The 16,662-nt window shown below is 41.2% G+C and overlaps 1 protein-coding gene across 8 annotated transcripts in view; it reads left to right on the top strand.

Annotated features, from left to right (window-relative positions):
• The first annotated feature begins 1,155 nt into the window (after positions 1 to 1,155).
• EZH2 (enhancer of zeste 2 polycomb repressive complex 2 subunit) overlaps positions 1,156 to 16,662 on the top strand; it is a 51,657-nt gene continuing 36,150 nt past the window's right edge. For 3 of the 8 annotated variants that reach the window (XM_075493741.1, XM_075493743.1, XM_075493736.1), the window contains exon 1: positions 1,465 to 1,591. The gene's annotated coding sequence lies outside the window, so the exon portion shown is untranslated. Of the gene's footprint in view, positions 1,177 to 1,463; positions 1,592 to 3,304; positions 3,324 to 16,662 lie in introns of those variants that run through there. The other 5 variants (XM_075493742.1, XM_075493740.1, XM_075493737.1 and 2 more) reach the window with 4 other exon arrangements.

Below are 16,662 nucleotides of genomic sequence, written 5' to 3'. Positions count from 1 at the left end.
GATGGGAACAGATTGTGGAAGCGAGGATGCAGCTCATGTTCCAGCATACCTTGGAAGCGGCACTCAATGCGGGACACGCAGCAAAGGGATATGGTTACAAGGGAAGGCCGAAGTACTGCGTTAGGAAACTTATCTTCGCCATTTTATTTTTCACCGCTGAAGGTGAAGAAAGGCTGGAGTGACCGAAGAGCGAGATGACAGCAGACTAAAGGAGCATGAATCCTTCAAGGTTTAAACACAACCTCGGCAACAAGACTGATGAGCATGGCTCACAGATTAGAAAAGAGGGAAAACGATAGCAACCTTAGAGGCTGGAGACAGCACGTAACAAGCAAGATGATCCAAGCCCGATGTGGAGCGGACACCTTGCTGCTGCTGTGATTTATTACCACTCCCACAACAGGGTAAGGCAGGGTTTTGACAACGGAGTAAACCGCTCTGGATGCAGAGCAGCGAGGCAGAGAAAGCCAAGGGGAACGTCATGATGCACAAAAAAAAGGGCAGATGCCGGTAAAGTTTGGGTAAGCAAAGGTCAAACGACACGACACGAGGGTGCATCATGCAACTCTGGAAAGTGACTCAGCCAGCCGACATCCGCCGGGGCGCGGGGGCTGGGGCCCCGGGGAGCGGCGAGGACGCCCGGCGGGGGTGTGCGTGGGGGAGCAGGCTGTGGCAGGCCGCCCTTGCCTCGGCCCAGAGCCGGCCGCGACCCTTTCGATGTGGCGCCGTGAGACGGCGGCGGACGCCGAGGCGGGCGGAGGGCGAACCGGCAGGGAGAGCCGCCCTGCCCGCCAGGGAAGCAACAGGCCCGGGGAAGCAACAGGCGAGGAGCGGTGGCGGCCGAGGGGAGCGACTGCCCGGCCCCTGCCCCTGTCGCCAGACGTTCTCTTCCTCCCGCCTGCCGAGCCCCGCGCCTCTCCCACAGGGCTGCCCCCTCCCGCGCGCGCAGCGGCGGGACTGTTAAAACCGTTACAGCTCCCACTTTCGAACTGATTCAAACTCGGCAGCGCCGAGCAGCCCGGCCCCTCCCCGGGCTGCGCCGCGCTCCCTCCCGGTGCCCGCCAATCCTCTCGCCTCCCTCCTTTCTCCTCCCTCTCCCCCCTCCACGTGAGGCGGCGGAGAGTTTCAAGCCTCCCCGGCCCGGCGTGCCCCGGCCCCGGCCCCGGCTGCGCTCTGGTGAGGGGGGAGCCGGGGCACGGAGGGCGCGGGACCGGGGGCGGGGGGCGGGAAGGGGAAGCGCGAGCCCCCCGGTCCCCCGCGGGCAGCGCGAGAACAAAGAGCTCTCCCACCCCTCCCTCCCCCCCCGCACGTGGGGAGAGAGCTCCCGCCCCTCGCCCCGCCCCTCGCCGCGCCTGATTGGCGCGGGGGGCCCTGTCCGCGTCCATCCAATCGAGGCGGCGCTCGGCGCTCGCCAATGAGCGCGATGCCGATTGGGCCGCCGCGTTTGGCGCTCGGTCCGGGAGGGTGAATCCGGCAGCCGGAGGCTGAGGGGAGGGAGAGCGAGCGAGCGGGCGAGCGGAGCGGCGCGGAGCTGGCGGCGGCAGCGGCGGGGCGGCAGCGGCGGCGGCGCGAGGCCGGGGCGGGGGGGCGGGTGAGTGAGCGAGCGGGCGACACCTCGCGGGCTTGAGGCGTTGGCGCTGGGAGCGGCTATTTATAACCGGCTCGCTTTGTAATGGGGGGAGGGGAGGAGGGCGCGGGAGGAGAGCAGGGGAGGGGAGGGGGGCGACGTCTCCCGAGGAGCAGCCGCCTCCCGTCCCCTTCCCGCGGGCGCGGCGGGTGGCGCGGGGGGCGGGCGCCGGGCGCCTGGCGGCGGGGGGCGCCGCCGGCGGCGAGACACGCGCGCTCCCGGCCGGTGACAGCTGGAGGGGAGAGACATGGAGTCTGAAGTGCCCTTTGTCTAAGTTGGCTCCGTCCAGCCCGGCCGGAGGTTCCCGTTCCGACCCCCGCCCGGCCGAGCGCAGCCCTGGGCTGGGGGCGAGCTCGTCGTCCCCCCCTCCCAGGGTGGGGGGCGGGCGGGGGACCGCGCTGTGCGGGGAGAGGGAGAACGGGGAAGACCCGGCGATTTCCTTCCCCTCCTCCCCGTTCCTGCCGACTGCATGCGGCGGCGGCTGCTTCAGGCACAGTTTGATTGAAGGGGCAGAGGGGAGGGAGGTGTGTGTGCCTAACGTACGACGGGTAAGGTCTCGGAGCGCCCGGCGGAGAAGCCCGTGTACCCTCGGTGGGCAGAGCGGCACAAAGCTCTCCGCCGCCGAGGCAGGCTCCCGGGAGGCTCGGACAGGTCCGCTCCGGGCTCGGGTGCTCTCAGCCTCCCGGAAGCTGGCGCTCCGCGGGGCGAGCCGGGCGGGGAGGCTGAGCGCGCCCCGGGCCGCTCGCCCGCACCCTAGTGCCCTGGAAACGAGTTCTGGTTTGGGGGCTCGCCGCTCTTCGGGCTCCCGCTCCTGGCCTTGGAGGGTTTCTGGTTCCGGGAGGGACCTTAAGAGGGCGAGGGGGCAAATCAGTCTGGCGGTGGCTCCGGCGAACTTCCTAATCGTTAAGGGCACCGTGCGGTCCCGATCTTTCTGAGCGCCGCAAGAAAGTTCACAGGGAGCTGGAAATTCAGGTTTTTGCATCTAACGTCGCCAAGCACGGGTATACAGAGCGCTCTCTAAAACTAGGGTATCTGGGGAGGTGTGAAGGAGGGTACTGGGCAGAGCTGTCCCTGAGCAACAAATGTGCAATCGGATAAAGACGAAGAAATCGGTGTGTTGTGGCATCATGCGTATGTATTTGACATTAACAGGTATTCGTGGTGATTCAGAAATTTTTAGTAGCAGACAAAAGCAGTCTGTGCATAGATGCAGCAGGAATGGGACAATGAACTCGTACATTGCTCAAGATACCTATTTCTAACTTACAAACCACTATCCTTATTTTATTGGCGCTAGAGAAAAGTTTTTGTTCTTTTTTAACTATGGAGCTCGAAGTTCAGCTTCCTGGTCTCTCTTAATAAAAGCTTGTAACAGTTTGAACAAGGTTGTTTAATTGTTGCCAGATAGGTTCATCTTTGTCTAAGTCTAGCAACTGTAGTTTCAGCTATTATGAGTTTGGTTCTTACTAATACAGATTTCAGTGAAGAGTTTTACCAGCATTTTTAGTGTAATCTTCACTTAAAATTGGGATTTCCTCAGAGATAGGTTCATCTTCTTTTACGGGTTGGCACATTCAGATTCTTTATGTGATTTATCAAAATTAAAAGCTCGTTCTTTGTTTGTCCCCAGTGTCTATATCAAATTGAGAGTCCAGGGAATGTTTATTTGTGGTAACAATAAAGCATCTTCAGAAGGGTGAGTATTACCTGTACATAGTGTACTATAACTACTCTCAGTTTAGGCTATTAAAATGTGAATAACTAAGGTCTGCAGAGTCTTTCAGAAAGCATACTTCCAGTATTTTAGGAGATACGACTCAAAAGTTTTGTGCGACATGTTGAGTGTTTTTAACTTTGAGAGCTAGTGCTTTATCAAGTACTGGCATTAAGATTGTTACATCAAAAATGTTACATTTCTTGTTGTGGAGTTTCCTTTGCCAAAAAAAAAAAAGGGAGAGGAAAAACACTTTTTTTTTTTTCTTCCCCCCCCCTTCCTCTGTCTACATGAGGAATGAAAGTAACAATCAAAGTTAAACAGCCTGTGGAGAAATCTGTGACAGTAAAGTGCTCCATGAGATGCCAACAACTATTTTTCGTCTGGAACTTTGGAAGAATTCAAGATTCTAATTTAGGACAAAAATTGGGAATTTTTTTTTTTCCAGAGATTTTTTAATATGTAATTTTACCCTGAAAAGTGACAGTCACTGAAAATTGTCAAAAGGTCATGAAATGTCTTTGCTCAGTTTAAAATGAGCTAAAGTGGTAGTGTGTAAACTTAGGTTAGAGACTTGAAATTCAAGCTCAGTTTTTCTTTTTTCCTTGCTGTATTTTTTTCCTCTCTTGCTAGAGTTGCCAACAAGATGAAATATGGTGATTTCGTTGAAGATATGCATTCAAATGGATTTTTGTTTGTTTTGTAACATTGCAACATTCATAGGTGAAATGTAAATATGTTTCTGTAATTCTGCTTACCTGCAAAGAAACTTTGGCTTAGCGAGAAGGGAATTTTTGTAGTGCGTTATTGAATGCACTAACTGTATTATATATAGAGAGAATACAAGCTAACTGCCACTTTCTGTAAAGCAACTTATGTCAGAATAAGCTATATCTATCATCTAGTGCACTCAAACAATGTTCCCAGAAAAGTTGGAGCACTCTAAAATTCCTCTTGAAATCAGTAAAAAAAATCTGTTCTTGTCACCATTCATAAGAAGATTCTTTAGCTCTATATATCATGTATGCATTTAAATAAGTTCACAACTATAATGTTAAAATTGAACAATTTTAGGTGACGGTACTATATTCATGTGATTGAACAGTGAGAATTATTTTAAAAAATGGCTGCAATACTGACAGAAGGCATATTTAATAAATGTTTGCTTTACATTGTATTTGAGCAAAAGTGCCATAGGAAACTTCAGTGTCAGCTGTAATCTGAAAGTTCTGTAATTCTACAGTTAGTGCTTATAGATGCATCTTAGCTGACTTGAGAAGTATCTGTGAAACTTAAGGGGGAATAAAGTTTTCCCCAGCAGGGATGCTGAAAATCTCAGGAACAGGACCTGGCCTTTGCTAAGCAAGGAAGTTTACTGAGTCAAGCAGGTCATCTTTACAGAATTACCTATCCAAGCAAAACTCAGTTTACCAGATTAAAAAAAAAAAAGTGGAGGAAATGGACTACGTACTGTAAATATAATTCTTAATGATTTGATGAGGTGTTTGAATAATACTTGCATTAGGAAACAAGATCCCTGCTAACAGAACCTGTAGGACAGTAATGGGAGGTTCATTTTAATGTTAAAGCTACTACCAACCTTTTGTTCATACTGTCAGCAAGGTCCATGGAGAGCAGTGCTGGGCTCACTGAAATGGCATCAGATTGAAGACAGCATCTATGCTGTCTCTATCTATAAATTTATCTATACAGGTACCTATAAATGTATCTATACATTTAGCATCTATGTATATGACTTGCACAACTGTTCTAGAATGGCTAAGTCAATCTTCAAATGGATGAATTACTCCAGTACTGACATAGTTTATGTGATAACTTTCAGTTAAGCGGCTATGTCTGGGGGAAAGAAAGGTGAGACAAAGAAGAACTTTGTATAAAATGGATGCAGAACAGGGAGAGGTGTTTCGCAGGGGAATGACAAAAACACTGGTTACAAGTCAGCAGAGTGCTTGGGTTCGTTTTTTAGCTCTGAGTATATGCCCAAGAGTTTTGTTGAGCTAAAGATTAAAGGAAAACAATCTACAGAATTATTAAATAGATATTCTATCTGTTCTCACAAAGGTCAATTAAAGACTTTGGGATAATGCTGTGTATGTCTACTTATGGGTGAGGTGAAACTAAAGAGTGAAATTTGTTGGAGGAGAGAGTAGGTTCTGTTGAGCTCCAAGGAAGAAGCAATGACGTTTTCTAAAACACGGTAGTGACTATGCTGCTTTCTGTAACTGATAATAGTAGGTAGTTTGACTGTTACAGGGTTTTTCTAGTTGTACACCTAGATTTCCATTATGATGTGTCTGACTGTGGACTTGAGGTCTGGATCCTCAGCAGAAGTGAGAAAACTACCTCCAATGTTATAGTCAGAAAATATATTCTGAATTCTGAAAAGATGAAAGTAGCACTAGTAAACTTGGGTAGAGGCAACTCTTAAGAAGAGTAAAAAGTATAATTTGCACATAGTATTGACAAATTAAGCTTCTTTTAAAATAGCAAAAAAAAAAAGGAATTCTTAAATATTTGACTAATTATTTAACCACAGACTTGTAAATTGTTTGTAATTTTAAAAAGTGTTGGGAGAGAAGAGGATGTCTGTTGATATCCCTGCTGTGTCCAGAAAAAATTGTAAACAAACACAAACCCCCCAGGTTAATGTGGCTCAGGCCCTTATTTTAGGAATCTTTTGGCTACCTGGCTGAAGTTTGCATGTAGGATTTTTCAGTAATTGTGCCTCTGCTCAATTTGTGAAAAATACTGTTGTCTTGGAAGGATTTGTAATGCATACTATGCTTCCTTTCTAATGGTAAAATCAGTAGTACTTTTAAGGTGAGAAGGCCATTTGGAAATCTAGATAGATACTGTGCATGTTCTGAATGCTGTGGATAAGAATAACAATGTAACGATGTGAGTGGATCAGTGCTGTATTGTCATTTGCTTGAAAATGTGATGTAGTACTTCCAGAGCTTCTAATCTGGATATATACGATTTCACTAACAAATGAGGTAAAACTGGTGCCTTATTGTGTGCAAATAAAGACCTCCTCGATATGCAATTGCAGAAGAACTTCAGAATTTGCTATTGGTTTTCTTTTTTTATATATGCATATGGTGCCTGACATTGTATGTGTAATTATGCAAGCAAAGTAATACAGATTGCAGTCCACATCCTGGGATTTCTAAGATGTGAACTGAAAATAAATCTTTACAGGAGGGTATGATTTCTTTATACTTTTAAATTATTTTTTAATCTAGAACCAGGCCTGTTTCCCTTGTCAATTTTTGTTGTATCTGGCTCCTTCCCATTCTTCCTTTTGTGTGATTGGTTCAGTTTTTCCTGCCATGCATTCTCTTTTTCACAGCCTGCATGTTCGGTTTAAATCCCAAAGCCATCAGATGTAATTTAAAGAAACAAAGTATTTGAAAGGAAGGAAACTCAAATCTTACGATGTGTATATAATTTTTTTTTTTTTAATGTGAGCTGGTTTCCTTTCCATGTTTCTTAGCATGAGTGGATCTGGCAAGCATTATATTTTTGGTGTGTAGTTGCCTGATTTCATTTTTTACTAGAAAGATAAAAAATTCTAGAGATGGAATTCAGTTTGCTGCTTCTGTCAGAAATCAGGCAGATATGTGTTACAGATGCTTGATTTACCTGTGAAACTATACCATGGCAAATGGATTAAAGTCATTAGGTTATTATCATCTCTTCTTTAATGATACAATTTATAACCAGGGACAGCATAAAACCTGTCCTTTGCGATAACTTCTTCTAGCTATATGTCCACTAGTTTGTGCCATGTTTCTAGTGAGTATTTATTACTAATGTGTTTAGTGCAAAGTTAAATCCACTGTTTAATTATTGGAAGAAGAGATTGACATATGTTGTTTTATTCTTAAAATAGCTTAACCATTACTGGTGTTCAATCCATCATTGCTTTGAAACTGGAAGACATAACTGGTCCCAAAGCCTTACTATTTGTACTTCTCTTCCACAGCCTAAGGGAGCTGAGTTCTTCACTGGAGGGTAGTGGATTTTTTTGGGTTGGTTTGTCTTTTTTTTTTTGGTTCTTTACTTTGTTTTTAAGATAAACTGTTTCTCATTTAATTTTCTCCATTAAATCAAGCTTCTGGAAAAGTAGTCTCTCTGTTTTTCCCCCTTTTTAAGCAACATTTAATCTAATATGCTGATCGATTAATCCCCATATACCTTATAGAATAGGGATGCCATACATTAGACCCAGTTATTTTGAGGGCTTTAACATGAGAGTTGTGTAAACAACTCTTACGGTTGCTTTCATCATTTGAAGCTCCTTTTGGAATTTTTTCAGACAATTGGCAAATACCAGTTCAGCTACAAAATTTGCCAGACTGTTCTACAATAAATTCTGCATACATGGAAGCGTGATGTCTTTCAAAGTTTAGGCTTTTTGCCTATACAGGGAAAGAAGTGTGGAATAGCTATCGAACTGCTTAATTGTTGTGTGGCAGGGCTTTTCCAGTATGGAGAGTACGTTGCTGTTGTGTGTGTGGATTAAGCTGAAGAACCTGTGGCTATTTTAGAGTTTTTAGAGTAAAAAAGGTGTGTCAACAAAACAAGTTCGGGTGGAATAGTCAGTGCACTTCAAATTCACACCCTAAATTATTTTGCCTGTGGAGACATGCCCTATGTGTTCCCAGCAAGTGTTACTTTTTCTGCCAGATTTATCCAGGATATCAAAAAGCTAAATTTTAAGAGATGGAGGTGTTAGGCAACAGAGGTTATTTGGAATGTGTGTGGGAGTCATGTAACTCCTCTGGGCATCTGTGAATGAGTGTGAAGGGAGAAATTCGGAGGTACGCATTTGAACAACTCAAAGGTGAAGTTCAAGTTTTATGCACAAAACTTTACTTTCTCCTGACAAATAGCCAGGCTTGGTCTTACATAAGAAGTGTGGGATGGTTTTAATGGTGACTTGGAACAGGCATGATGAAAATTGGGCTTGCAACTTTTTGTTGCTGTTCAGCTGTTTAAAGTTCTAAAATGTTTTATTTGGTTTTTGATCCAAATAGTCTTACTCATGCATGCAAATATAGTTAAAAGTATTTATACATGCAGATATCCAAGTAAAAAGTAAATAGGTGCATTACCTGCTGCACAGTGTTTTGCTGATGTTGCCCAAACTGAAGTGAGATGTCAGTTTATTTCAGTTAGTGCCAGTTTTGGTTTGATCTTTAATATAAAACAGTTGGTAATAATCTCCCCATTCTCTCTTTCCCCCTTCCCCCACCCCAGTGGGTGAGTACTTGAACTTGTTATTTTTATTTCTAAAACAGTATTTTTTTAAAAGTATCAAATGTTGAAACGTTCTGGAAGAAAGCAATAATATAGGGAATTTAGAAAATTCTCCTTTGAAATGGTTACTCTTACTCCATACATGGTATTCAGTAATTATGTCATGTCTGTTTTTGTTTCTGTAAATCCTGAAGCTGTGGGGATACAGAGAAAGAACTTAATTTTTGAAGGGAAGAATACCTTTGAAAGTTGCACCCTTCATATACAGACTGATTGAACACTCTAGTAAGGTTTTATCTTTTTCTTTTAAGGGCTGTCTGAAAACAAATTATACTACATTGCTTTTTTTTTTTCTACTCTTGTATTTGTTTAAGGAAACTGATCAGAAATATAATTATATTGTATTGAAATTTGATTTTGTTATTAACAGACATAACTTTCTTATTTTTCTCTACTGAAGAGAATGAAACTCTGAGAAGTACCCATACCATTGTTCCTTGACGAGTAAATGTTCTAAATGAAGGACTCCCATGAAATGAGATAATGTCAAAATAAATCCAAAGGCAGTGTACTATTAGGGAAAAAGAACTCATCAAACTGATGCCCTCCTCCTTCTTTATGGCTGGTAGAAAATCTGAAATAAGCTTGTTTTCTAGAACAGTTCTGTTGTTGGATCTTACTCAGGTACTTCAGGTTTAATGAACATATACTTAGTGCCAAAAACTTTTAAAATGATTGAGGGATTTTGTCAAGACCATGTGAGTTCTTGCTTTTTTTCCTTCTTTTTTAGTATTTAAATTTTTGAAGCAGATTGATTACAATTATTTAAGATATTAAGAACCACAGACAATTTTGGCTCTATTTTCTGATGTACCCCTGCAAGGTCTGAGTTGCTTATAAACTCTGAGTTGCAAAGTTTTTAACTTTGGCAGATGGCGTAAGGGATGTTGAGTACCTGGTAGTTGCTTTGCTTTGATAGTTTTCTAACCCAGAAAAATAAAAAATTCTAATGTAAAAACAGCAAGAAGATAAATTAAGATTCCTCATGTTTTTCCAGGAAGGAAAAGGGAGTGGAGGAACACTTCCTTCTCTTTAATATCCAAGAGCTGCTTGACTCCTCATTCTTTCCTTTCTTTCCTCCTTGTCCTTGGTAAAGAGTTGGAGTTTCTAATGTCTGCCTGGTCAGTTTATAATGGTGGTAGAAACTCCTGAAAAGAATATACAAGCAACATAGTGTTAAACTGTCTATGTGAATGAACTGTTAGGGGAGAAAGCAAGAAATAAAATACCGTGGGAGGCAAATTAATTTTTTTTTTTTTTTTTAAATCGGATGGGGAGCATGGTTGAAGAAAACGTGAGTTCTGTGAGCCCTAGAGTTGACTTGTTTCCCTCCTGTCTTGTGTGTCAGTAACTGAACTGCTCTGATTTACTATGTGATATGAACATTTCAAATAATAAGTGGTATGAGTTTCAGTATGAATTGAGCACATCCAGAAACTGATCTGCAGGCTTAGGCATTTAGTACTCTCACAAGGAGCTGAAAGTTGAATGTCTAAGGCCATAGTTCACAGTGTCTTCAGGTGGGGACAGAGTGGCTGGATGCTCGCTTCAGTCAAAAGTAGCTAGATATTTTCAGCTAGAAGACTTCCTCGCTTCTGTCAGTGTCTGGCTGCAAAAATGCTCATGCTGTCAGGAGGGAAGTGATAGCACAGGTGCAGGAACAAGTGGCAGGTAAAAGTTCTTCTTTTTGTAGCAATGCCAGCATGAAGTAGGGGTGACGCTTGAAAGTCAAAGCCGTCTGGTCCTCCATACAGTTTTTGTCTGGTATGTTTGGGCTGTAATGAGAAGCTGTGTTTGAAGAGATTCATTTAACTGTTAAAAACAGACTAGAAACAATAATTGATGAAGGAAGGTAGATGTGATCAAGGCAAGCAGAAGTCAGGAGTTAAGTATGGGGAGGGAAAACAAGGACTCCTACCAAATCTGGAAATTGGACAGAAGGTTAGAATTCCCAATATCTAAGATAGGAGCATTACCTAGAAACATCTAGGCGTACAATGCAGGATTGTAGCTACTGTAAAGTAGTGTATATAATTATGTTACGTACTGGAGCAGAGAGCAGCTATGGCAGTGAGTCTTCTGAATTGTGGTTAGCTGCAGTGGCATTGCTTGGGTAGGGATCTGCTGCTATCTGTTGATACATTAGTGTCTGCAGCCCTAAGTGGTGTTTCTCCCTAGTAATTGTTTTTGGTTTTCATGACTTCCCTGATTTCTTTTATTTTTTTATTTTTTATAAAATGTGAGTTCACACTGCAGCTTTTCATACTGCCAGGGCACTTGCAGTCCTTCATGAATCTGTTACAGAAAACATACATAACTTAGTTATCTGTAAGCCATGTCACATTTGATTTATGTTTGCAGTTTGCATCAGAAGTTACTGTAGAGGATGTATGCAGAAGGATGCATCAGCCTTGTTATCATAGGAAAGCTAAAAATCAGCCATTTAGAGGAAATTCTGATTACATTGATTAGCTCAGATACAAGGTATTACCTATGTTACCATAATTTTGTAACCACTCCAACTAGTTTTAGTTTGGGCAATAATACTGCAAATAAAAATATAGTCATTACAGTTAGTAAGTTAGTTTGGTAGTAGTACTACTACAAATAAATAGTTTGGTTAGGTTAAGTATGTCATGAAACTGTACTCTTAGTTCACTGATAGCTGTTCATACAGCTGTAAGGGAAAAGGGTGTTAACAGGTATTTTGTTTGTGATAGACATCTTGATCAAGGTATAGCATGTGATGACCAAGTGTGAATTTGCCACAAAATGGTGATTTTTTTTTTTTTAAGCCTCTTTTGAAAGAAGCTGAAATTCTTACTCAAAAGATACAGAAAAGCATCTCAGTAATCTTGAATACCTTGAAGTATCAACTGGGGGCTATTAACTTAAGAAGCTGCTGGGATAGTAACAAGGCCCAAAAACCATTGTCCTTGGGAAGAAATAATTGAGGAGGCACATCTTTCAAGTTGCAGGGAAGTAGGTCACAGGGTAGTTGCTTATTGTGAACATGTGTACCACTTGACTTGCTTACTGATATCTTCTAGAATGTGTTTAAGTTGACTTAATGAAAAAAAGTGAAATTGAAGTTTGGGGAAAAACAAAACAAAACAAAAAAAAACAAACCAAAAAACAACCAACCATTTAATGTTCCAGGGTAGAGATCAGGCTCCTGATCTTAAGTACACCAAGTGCAAGGTAAAGCTGTAGTCACTTAAATGACAGAAAGTAAAAGGTCTGAAAAGTGATGCTTCAAAGGCACAAAGGTTGGCCTATTAAGAGAAGCAGAACCCTATTAGGATAAGAAGACAACTAATTTGAAAAAAAATCCCTTTAATGTTTTTTTTTTTTATTTTATTTTAAACATAATGGTAAGTTTATGGGGAGATGTAGCACTCTAGTTAGACTACATTCTTAATTAGTGAAGAGCTTTCCGATCTGTCTTTTTTAATTATGATTTCTAAGAGATAGAACTGAAGGCTCCAACTGTACTGTTAAGCAGAGAAGGCCTCTTTCAAATGAACAAACACACTGGATAGTAGGGGGAAGGAGTGTGTGAACTAACTAGTTGATGGAGTTGTTAAAGGAGACTGTAACATAACAAATGTTTCAACTGATTAGAACAATCAGTGATTACATACCAAACTAAAGAGTTCAGTCTGATTAAGCTCTTAAGCATTTTAATTCACAAATTATTGTTCCCTTAATAGTAGTGTTGTTTTCCAAATTGTACCTGTAGCGGATTGAAATACCAAGAATTTTAGAATGCAGTGGTGATTGTTTTCATCTTCTGAAATATTAAACTGGAATTTAAAAGGCAAGCAAACTCCATTGTATCAGCTTTAAAAATAGCATGGTCCTTGGTTTTGAGATGGTGGGCCCAGTTCAGAGTTGTATTGACTTGTAGAATAGATTAGGTTGGCAGGTGCATCTAGAGGTCATCTGATCCAGTCTCCTGCTCAGGCAAGGCCAACGCTGAAATTGTCTTTTCCAGACCACTTTTAAAATGTTTTCAAGATTCTAGCACCTCTTTGCTTAATGCATTCCTATGCTAGACCACACTCACTGTGAAGAATTTTCTCCCTATATTGAAATGAAATCCCTTGCTGAGTCTTGTCTATTGCCTCTTGTACTTTGATTTAACATAGATTAGCATGTCTCGGTAGAAGGGCTAGAATAGTGCTCAACTTCTGTGATCGTCCGGGTTTAGCTCTGATTTGTGTAAGAAAGCATGCTGTTCAGGGAATTAATTCTTTTATGTATTGGTTGAAATTCTTGAAGTGACTCATCCAATTTTGATAAGGCCCAGAAACAGACACATGTTTTAAAGAGTCTGTTTAGGAGTTTGGGAGCCTACATGTAGTATTCTTAAATAACTTTGTTAAGAATAAATAGAACATGCTTTGAAGCCTTAGACTTGTACTAATAATAGGAAATGGAAAATAACCATTTGTTAACCATTGATTTGAATATATGCAGTTGTGAATGGCTGTAGTGGGATGCATGAGGCGGAACCAAATTGAACAAACCTATACTAGCTTTTCGTTTGTTAGACATCTATATTTGTCTTGCACTGGCAACTAATGTAGACAAGTTACAAATGGTTCCTGCTGTTGTTTTGCCACTCACTACATCTTTTCAGAGCAATCTTTAGTTGATCTAGAGATAGCAGGAAACGCGCTTCTTGAAAGCTACTCGCGCAGGAGTAGTTTGCCACATTAACTGCTTTGATTGTGCAAAGTCTTGTAAAGAAAAAAAATTACACAGTGTGAATAGTATGTTTCACATGGTATGGAAGGTAAGTGTTTTAGTGTAAGGCAAGTGGATGATATGCTCTAACGGTTTGCTGACATTGGCAGGGAGAGGCTTTGCTCCTTTCCCTTGACCCTGGTTGCGTGGTTGTTCTTCTTCCCTGCTGGTTTGGGTGCTTATCAGGCCAGCATGAGCAATTTTGGTCCAGTTAGGAAACTATGCTTCTTTTGAGTGCAGAAAAGATCTGATTTGATGTAACTATCATATTTGCCATGTAAATTCTATCTGAGATGCTGAAGTAGTGTAGACAGATGATGAAGAGAGGAAATGTATGCCATTTTAAGATCCCACTTCCTTTCCCAGTCCTAGTTGAGAAGTACATTAGGATGCATTTGTCATCAGCTTCTAAAAGCATATAGGTAAGTGAATGTGCTGCTTAGTTTTGGTTAAGTTGAAATGTTGTTCTTCAAAGTTAAATTCTGTTAGGTAACTGTTAATACGCTAGTAAACATTGATTATGTCAGGGAGGAGAGAGTGCACTGGCCTTGAATTTGACAACTCTGTTCCAGTGGAGGCAAAAATTTTAAGTTGTTGGTACATAAAAAACCCCACAATATTGTAGTGACAGACTGGTAATTTTGAAGGGATTCCACTAACTGAAATGTATTTTAGTGTTGCAAATAGTAATTGCAAATAACTAACTATCACAATAATACCTTAATGGTGATGAGACTGTTCATAATAAAAGCATGCCTATTTATAGCAGCAGACCTTCTGCTTTTGGCGCTGCTGTATTACTTGGAAAGCCTACAGCTATCATCAGCCTGTATTGGTGTTAGGGCTGACGGTAAAATGTCTTGGATGTGGTTGTTATCCACACTGCAATTAAAACACAGGCTTCTAATTCTACTTGGAAGCCAGGGTTTTTCTGCTAACTTGAGGGGGAGGAAGAGGAAATATTCTGTGATTTGGACATTTGCTTTCACACACAGATATTACTCCTTGGTTTGGGGTTATGGAATTGGTACATCTGAGGCTGTTGATGGTTCTCCTCCTTACATCAAATTCGTTAAAATTAATAGTTTTGTCTTTGACAATAGCTTGTATAACAGTTTCCATCTCTTGAGTAATTAAGAACATTCTTGCAGAACATGGAATCTTGTTAGAGTTGATTATGCGTGTTTTATTAACCTACGTCATGCACAAGCACTGAAGCCTGTCAGAGTGAGGAAGGACAGATGAGCTGTTTGGAGTTACCTGCTTAGATCAGTTCATAAACTGATCAATTTCTTTTAGATACTGCCAAACAGAGCCCGATAGAGTTAAGCCTTTATAGGCCAATACAAGCCTGTTGGCATTTATCTGCCCAGAGAATGGCACAGCTGGCATGGATGGCTTAGTAAATGTTTCCTGTTTCTGGTTGTTAAGAATTTTTCTATACTGGTAAAACTGAGTGGCAGAGAGACGACACGGCTCGACAAACACTTCTGTTGAAGCCTAAACTGCTGCCCTCTCCAATTTCAGTTCTTTGCCTCTTGTTTCTGCCCCAGTGTTGCCCCCCCTTCACTTGTGTTGATTCAAGAATTCATGTGGCTGCTGAACAAACCAGCTTGTGGAGCTGATTTTGTTGAAAAATTGTATTTAAAAACTAAGTGTGTTTATTTTCTGGGCTGTTCAGACAGATTTTTTTTCTGACCTAGTTTGATTAACAGAATCATAAGCACTTAAGCTCTCACAGTAGAGAAGCCTGAGTAGAGGTGGAAATGAGTGATCAGGGGCCACTGATAAAGCAGACAGATGATGTCTTTTCCAGGTAAAACTGACACCAAATAGCATTTGAGGAAGGTAGTTGAACTGATGGTAGCATTTGATGTAAGTTCTCTCTCTAAATTTAAACATCCTTTAATGATACAGAACTTCAGCATATGGAATAACAACATGATGTAAATCTTAATAGATAAGTATTTTTAGGTATTTCTTGATTAAAAATATGTTGAACTGCACTGTAAACTTAAAATACCACATTTCTGTAATATAGAATAGTAAAAAAACACACTACAGTTTACTCCCATCAATTTTTCTGTGACTAATTCTGTAAAACAGTAAATATCTGTAGTTGTTTTTGTAGTGAAATTTTATTAATAAACTATGTTAATCTTTCCTATGTTGCTGTATTTCAGACCTAGAGATTTTTGTTAGTTGGTCTGGTTTGGTATCTGAAATACCTAAGCTGACAGTGGCCTTGGGAGTATTTTTCTTCCCATGGAAATGAGAGTGTGCTATTTTTCATAGATAAGTTTGAAAGAAAACCATGTTTTGTTTTGCTTTAGAAAATCCAGAAATTAGAGTAGCAAGTAACTACAAAACTTCTAGGTATATTTTTTTTGTGTCTGCTGATAGCATAGGTAAAAAGCCTTTTGAAGTGCTGGGAGTGTCATTCTTCCCCCCGCCCCTGCAGCTTGCATGACTTAATGTGGAAATAGTTAGCAGCTCTGAAATCACGGCAGTGAACAATTTTTCTTACTTAGCCCAAGAGAGTAATACTGTTTCTTGACCATATTTTTTTTGATTAATCTCTCTGTGCTGTTAACAAAAGTTTGGTATAAATGAAGGAGACAGTTCTGGCAGATTACAGCATTAATTTGTAATTAACTTTCAAGTTAGTTTTTTTGAAGTCTGGCAATATGTATGTGTTTTATTGATAGTTTATTTTCAGGTGCTTGATAATTGTAATAAGAGTCTACTGGAAACTGCTTACTCTGGAAAGGTTTAGGATAGGTTCATAGAGAGTATTGTCTTGTTTTGCATTTAGGGTGCGTGAAGTAAAATACTAAAAGTAAATTTCCAAGAGTTTCTAAGTAATAAAGTTTAGTTTAACATAGCTGAAAAATACTTAGCTGCAGTTGAACAATCATTTTGTTGTATTGTGCTGTGTAAAATCCTGTAACATGAAAGATCATTTGAGTTTTTTTTATGAGGTGGTTTTGGAAAGTTAACAACTTTAGGTCTAAGCTTAATGCATTGATTTTTGATACTTGAAATGTATTTTTGTTTTTGTTTGTTTTTCTAGCAAGTATTGAATTTTTTGCAGGCTTATGGAAAAATCTTGTTAATTCCTTCTGTTGCTAAAATTCTGCTTTTTGAGTTGAACATAAAAGTTGTCCTAAATTCTGCTGTGCAAGCAAAAATTTTTTTAGTTTGAGAGAAAGCATAGAAGGGT

Source organism: Mycteria americana, chromosome 2 (assembly GCF_035582795.1).
Source record: "Mycteria americana isolate JAX WOST 10 ecotype Jacksonville Zoo and Gardens chromosome 2, USCA_MyAme_1.0, whole genome shotgun sequence".
NCBI classification, from domain to species: Eukaryota; Metazoa; Chordata; class Aves; order Ciconiiformes; family Ciconiidae; genus Mycteria; species Mycteria americana.
This window is presented reverse-complemented; position numbering and strand designations above follow the sequence as displayed.